We start from the raw sequence: 7,597 nt of genomic DNA on the forward strand, positions 1-7,597 counted from the left end.
GAACAATCAATTGGAAAGCATAAGAAGAAATTATTTAGGCTTTGTTTGGATGCTCAAAGAAAGTATAAGGAAAGAAACTAATAGAAAAGACTGTTGAAGGAATGAAAATGAATAGAAAGAGGATAGATTGTAAGATGATTGTTTGGTTGTTTGGTATAAGTGAAAGTGAGAAGAATGTGAAAGAAAAGAAAGGCACATATTTTATTAAATGACACAAGTACCCCTCATTTAAAATATAACATTTTATTACAATTATATAAATATATATAATATAAATGGAAAAAAGAACCTGCCGTTATAAACATTACATAAAAAATAGAAAGATAGTCGCATGTATAAACTTTTATGTAATTAAGAAATTTCATGAACTACACTAGATAGGTACGTGATGCAATGCTCTAAAATAAGGGTTATTTGTTCTTTTTATTAAATTCAATGCTCTCTCCCACCTTTCTTCTCAATGGACGGAAAGTTTTTTAGCCCTGAGGTTCATAAAAAGTACATTTTCTTTCCTCACTGACATGCAAACCAAACTATGAAATGAAACTTTTCTATAAACTTTATGTCCTCCCTACTATCAATCCTTCCACGATAAGTGGAAACAAACAAGCCCTTAATGATTGTTTGGTCTTGTACATAAAGAGAAAAATATATATTTATCGTACTCAAAATGAAAGGAAAAATAACATACATCAATTTTAAATATGAGAGAGAACAGATAAAGAAATATACAAAGTAGATATTGTGATGTGCTCAATTAAGAATCAATCTTGTGTATTTTACGGGTTTCTTCATGATATTTGTTAAATAGTGGTGGAAACTTTGTACCAATACATAAACCTACAAATAAAAATTATTTTTGTATACTTAATTTTTTCAGCGAAGTTGCTCGTAGATTTCATCCTTTATGTTTTCAATAACATTATTCTATCGTCCTCGTGAACTTAGCTCAATTGGTAATGACAATGCATAATATATGCAAGGTATGAAGTTCAAACCCCGAACACCATAAAAAAAGATATATTCTATCAATTTAAATGAATAACATTTTATTTTTTAAAAATATTTATGTTATGGGAAATGTTAACCGATGCCCCGGGGCACTGATTAAGGATATGAAAAAGAAAATTATATAGTAGTTAATGTATTGAAATTGTGTAATTACTTTATAATAAAGTCAAAAACAATTTCCTTTTATGACAATAATTTTCTTTTATGTTATACTTAACCCATGCCTTCTGAGACATCGGTTAACAGGACCCTTATGTTATATGCTTTATGCAATTAATAAGAATTTTTGCATCCGTTTCTGGAACAAATTGTCATTGTAGTAGGGCGCATTATGTTTTTTTTTTTTTTTCCTTCAATATGTCACTCTCGTGCTTAATATGGACAAAATATACTGTTTATAGACAGTATGGGGCTAGGATTGTTGATGTCTCACGCTGTAAAGAATAAAGACAAGTGTATATTTGGGTGGCCATTAATATATATTGCGTGGGAAATTCTAATTTGGACACAACCCTAAATTAATGGGCACATACTTACAAATGGATTTTTTTTGAAAGAGAATGAATTTGAATGATTTTTTTTTGGTTACGATGAATGAATTTGAATGATGTGATTAAATAATTTTTCTTTAAATTTTTTATATTTATGTATGTGTGACCAAATAAATTTAATTTGGGTTTGTGTCTATGTAAGAATTGCTGATATTACATTATATTTTTTTTAAGCTAAAATATGGTTTTGGTTCCTACAAATATGTCTCATTTTAGTTTTGGTCTCTGGTCCCACTTTTGTGATGATTTGTACACGTGGCACATGATGACTGAACCCATTTATTAGAAAAATAGTCCCTGCAAAATCTTTTGATTTTTAAAAAGGTCCCTGCAAAATATTTTACTTTTGAAAATAGTCACTGGAGGGACTATTTTCAAAAATAAAATATTTTGCAGATACCAAAATCATTATTCTTTTTTACAGTGACTAAAACCAAAACGAAATATATTTGCAGGGACCAAAACCATATTTTAGCTTTTTTTTATTCACATTGCGGTTTCACAATTGAATTCCAAAATCCTACATACTCACATACATCTAGATATATATCAGCCTAGAAACATTAAAAAAATAATAGCATAAAAAAGAAAGAAGATACCAGCCTAGTGCTTTCTTCAAAGGTAGCAATTATTCCCCACCAAAAAAATTACTAGATGGTAATAAGTTGTTAACAGACATCGGCTATAAATTACAAGTACCTATATTAATACTACACTATAATATAATAAGAGGAGTGTTATTTAAACAACCAATTTGGTTGACAATTTTTATGACAACCATAATTTATAAAGAAAAAAAGTAGATATTTGCACGGAAACCAAAATAATAGAGAGATAAAGTAAAAATAATATGAGTATGAGATAGAAAATTGTCACAAAAATTATCATTAAATGGATATTCAAATATCATTTCTCATAATAATAATAATAATATCTAAGCTTGAAATATGCTGGAGTCTTTGTTAGGACCTCATTGTTTGTCACCTCAATCATTGAGTTAAAAAAATAATAATAAAGAGAAGAGATTTCATTTTTAAAATTTGATGGAGTCAAAACCACAAAAACATCAAGTATACTATAATTAAAACAGTTCGACTAATTAATCAAATTTGAATTTAGTTTGAAAGAGTTTTTTCACGTAGTGTCCTTAAAAAAAACAATAATTCGAATAAAGATATTTCTAAAAATACGTATAAAGTTGGATTGATATTTTGAGTTGGATTCTAAACAGGTTTAACTATAAATACGTTTTATTCTAAAATTAGTCACGTGCATGATACCCTAGTATATATACATGGTTGAGAAACTTTTTTGTTTGATACCATCCCTTCTGGTATGCATTGCACATACTCTGCAAGTCCATGTAAATAATATTCCAAATACAAATAAAGAGACTATGACGTTCATTCACTTTATGAATTCTTGACAAAAAAAAAAAAAGAGAGATACAAATTTATGCGAAATAAATATTCTAAAAACATTGACCAAAAAAAGAATATACTCTAAAAACATGTGGCTGTAAGAGGACAAATAATTAAATATCACTTTACGAACTTAATTGTCCTTGTAGACACATAATCCAAATATCACTTAACCACGCACAAATTCTAAAAAACATGTGGCTTAAGAAAAATAAGAGGATCCTTTGAAAATAATAATAATAATAATAAGAGGACAACTAAGGAGTAAATTTGTTGTTAAAAAAAAACTAATGAGTAAATTCAACTATATAATTGGAGTGTGTGTAAATTTGTGGTGTCAAAAATTACATCCAAATGAATTAGCTTTGTAAAATTGATTTTGATTATTATGAGTGATTTATTTTTAAGAAACTAAAGACAAAAACATGAGAGAGAGAAAAAGGCGGGGGGTTACAGTCATCATCGACGGTCACCGTGTGAGTATTAAGGGGAGATTGGTCTGAGGTTAGGTCACGACGTCGGAAAGCAATTCGACCAGGATTTCATGGACACGACAGACTTGAGGATATCAACCGGCATGGACGTTACAGGGATCAGAGGTACAACTGAGGGATTTTAGTCGCAGTTTTGAGGATGACTATAGTGAACGCGGTTCCGGTAGGTTCAGGGATGGGGAAGTCTGCAAGTCACATTATGTGTCTAGGGGGAGGTCTAACAGTCAACACAATATCAGAATTGGTGTGGAGCGCTGGTATGAGGATTTTGAACGTAAGGATAGAGGCAGATACATATCAGTTTCACGCCGAGGTACATCACCACGTCAGGCTGTTAGACATGCACCAGTTCGAAGCTTGCTAATTAGAATCTAATTCAGCAGTTTTGGTTGCCATTTGCTTTGCTAATATTCCATCTCAATTGTCGTGTGTGGAATTGCGTACCGGTTTGGAGGTATGTGGTATTCTTTTGGATGTTTATATTTCTCGTTACCACAATGTAAGGGGTCAGACATATGATTTTGTGCGTTTTGCAAACGTATGTAATGTTGAGAAGTTAACAAAAGCTCTTAACAATGTTTATTTTGGTGACTTTCGTCTGTTTGCGAATGTGGAAAAATTTGATATGTTTGAGAAGCATGATAAGAAGGATACATGTGATGGTTAGGGGGTAAAGAAGAGTAGCAATGAGGGAGAAAAAATTCAGAGAGCGGGGGAGGGAGTAAGAAAGGCGCGTGTTGCGCATAGGAAGGAGGAGTTGGAAAAGGTGAAGGCAAAAGCTTTGCGTAAGGAGGGGGGAAGAAAAACTGGTAAGAAGGATGTTTCTGTTAAGGTGAAGGTGGGACGGGTGGAAGTGCCTATTTTGACGAAGAAGGGGAAGGTTGAGGAGGTGGCGAGGGGGGGGCCGAGACCGGTTGTTGGAGGTGTAGGGGAGAGGAAAATCGAGGTTGAGGTTTTAGTGAGATGTTGTAGTGCGAAGTCAAAAGATGTATCCTGAGCAAGTAAATGATTAACAACAAGGATTCGAAATGGGATTACAAGTCCAACATTGCAACAAATAATTACTGATCTTGGGATGGATGAGTTTAAGGTGATCCTATTGGGTGGCGATAAGGTTTTTTTTGCATATGGTGAGCCCATAGGAGGTTATGTCTCGTTTCAACAAAGCAGTGGAGTTTTTCATGAATATTTGTATGATTGATGTGCTTGGTCTAAAGCTACTGATATGGTATATGAAAGAGGTGCAAAGGTTAGGTGTTATGGCATCCCGTTGCATACACGAAATATCCGCTTTTTTGTTGTTATTGCTTCTTTGAAGGATAAACTTTTAAAGGTTGATGAGAGCCGCATGAATAAAATTAGGATTGACTACGCTCGTTTATTTATTACTACACCAACAGTTTACGAAATAAATGGGGTGGAAGATTTTATTATAGAAGGCACACATTTCTCTATTTGTATGGTTGAGGATTTAGAGTTTGGTTTAACAGATGACGCTTATCTTGTGGAGTATGAGGCGGAGAATGCCTCTCATTGTTCAGAACATGTGTGTATGCAAGATGATGTGCCATTGGTAGACACTTTAGTGGTCCAACTTCAGGATGAATGGTCTAAAGGAGGAACAAATGTTGTCGGCAAAAATCATTCTGAGTCATAAGTTACGGTGAAACAGTTGGAGACAACATTAACGTCTGTTGGTGGTGATTCCAATTTTAAATCTTGTCCCCCTTGTTAAAAGAAATTGATGAATCAGGGACATTGGAGTTATAAAGTTTGTAAAAAGAAAGGGATTTTTGTTGGTAATATGGAAGCACCGACTATCTCTTTCAAGGAGGGGGGGTAGGATGGCTAGTCATCAGGAGAGGAATAGATTGTCTAAATCACGCAGTAAACGATATAATCCTTCTTTGTTAAATCTAGCTACCACTAAAGGACATGTACAGGTTGCTTCGGGAAATAAAACACTTAAACAAAAAGAAGATTGTAAGCAGGGGGTCACGGCTATCTTCTAAGTCTACAAGGTCATCTACTGATAGGAAAAATTGGATGATATTGCATGGGAAGCCAAACGAGGTGGTGGCGGATGTTTGAGATGTAGGTAAATCGATTGGGGTCAAGGTGGATGTGGAGTGCAGTAATATCATTGGCGTGTTGTCTAAGGGGAAGGGTGAGGGAGATAAAAGAAGTGAAAGATGGTGAGGGGGCCAACGGGCCGAAGGTGAGGGAGGAGGGGTTGGAGGTAGACGTATGAGGATGGTTAGTTGGAGGTTGTGTGGGTGTGGATGTGTGTGTGTGTGTGTGTGGGGGGGGGGGGGTGGCGTTCTAATGAAGTTGTTATCTTATAATGTGAGGGGGTTAGGAGGTTGAGAGAAGCGTAGGGAGGTTTAGAGGTTAGTGCGGGAGAAGAATTTGTTGGTGTTTTGCATTCAGGAGACTAAGATGCAAGTGTTGGATGATTTTTTTTTGTCGTTCGTTGTGGGGGACTGAGTCAGTTGGTTACTCGTATCGGTCATCCAATGGTGCTTCAGATGTAATTCTCACTTTTTGGGATTCAAATGAGGTGGAATTGCGTGTCTTTATGAGTTTTGATTATTAATGGTCAGTTTCTTAAGAATGGTTTGGATTTTGCTAATTGGTGAGGCTTGGAAGTGGTGTCGGAGGTTGTTTTCTTGGGAGGAGAAGCTCTTGGAGGAGTGTGTTATTTTACTAACAGCAGCTACTTTACAGGTTGACTGTGCCGATAGATGGGTTTGGACTTTACATGCTTCTAACTTTTACATTGTTAGTTCTGCTTATTCATTCTTGACAAAGGCGGATAATGATCATAATCAACATTATAATAAGTTTATGTGGTTGAAAGCAGTGCCTCTCAAAGTGTTGATTTTTGATTGGCGTCTGTTTCTTAACCGGTTTTCTACTAGGGACAATCTTTTCCACAGGTGCGTGTTACTAGTATCTAAACAAAGTTGCGTTGCAAATTACGGTTCTAATGAGGACATAGATCATTTATTTCTAAATAGTGGTGTCTTCGGTGTTTTGTTGCAGCTAGTTGCGGGATGGTTAGGCTTCTCAACAACGTTTCATGACTCTTTTTTTTAATCACTTACATCAGTTTGGCGGGTTGCGAGGTTTCTCCAAAGCAGCTACGCTGTCCATGAACATTATTTGGCTCACAGTTGCTTCGGTAATTTGGAAAGAGCTTAATATTAAAGTCTTCCAATGCAAAGAGGAAAGGCGTCAAGCGTTATGTGAAAAGGTGAAGCTTCAGTCTTTTTGATGGTTGAAGTCGGCATATGTTACGTTCGATTTTGATTATTAATTGTGAAGGCGGAACCCTTTAAATTGCTTAAATTTAGTTTTTTTTTTTTTTTAACCTTTTCCTTTCCTTTCCGTGCTTGTTTTGCCTTTGTGGCTTCGTACAATGTATCATGAACTTTAGTCTTATCTAAGTTTTTTGGCACGCCTTGTGCTAAAGCCTGTAGTTGTAGCTTTAATATATCATTTTAGCTTTTTAAACAAAAAATTAAAAAACTAAAATAATATATTAAAAAGTCATTCAAATAGAAGATGTACCTAAATTGTAGCTAGCAAAATGTCAAAATACAAAAAGAACCAACCAAAACAAAGCAACAAAATTATGACTTGAACTAGCCAAGACATGCTGAGGGGTAAATCCACCAAATTTCAACTCAAAAAAACATGTTTTAACCACCGCCAAACATCATGAAGGGGAAATTGAAAATTAGATGCATGCTCGACAACAACACACGTTTCATTTTCTGAGGCAAAAAATGACACACGTAGTTACCTTAATTACGGTACGTGAGTATAAAAGTAGCATAGCACGAGCCAAAAAATAGTATATATAAAAGCCTGTGAATCCTTAAATTACCTTATCTAGTTTATTCCCAAAAAAATGACATTTTTAGTGTCTTAGAAACATTTTTCACTTTTTCTCTCCTGTCTCTTTCCAAATCAGTTTCTCTGTCTCTTACAAACTTCATAACCAAAATATCTATCTAAAATATCTATTTCACACACTCACTGTCACCTTTTCCTTCAATCACAACCATGTTTTCCCTATATAGTATACATGTAACATGTGGATGTAAGAGAAGAA

Source organism: Medicago truncatula, chromosome 6, assembly GCF_003473485.1.
Source record: "Medicago truncatula cultivar Jemalong A17 chromosome 6, MtrunA17r5.0-ANR, whole genome shotgun sequence".
Lineage (NCBI taxonomy): Eukaryota > Viridiplantae > Streptophyta > Magnoliopsida > Fabales > Fabaceae > Medicago > Medicago truncatula.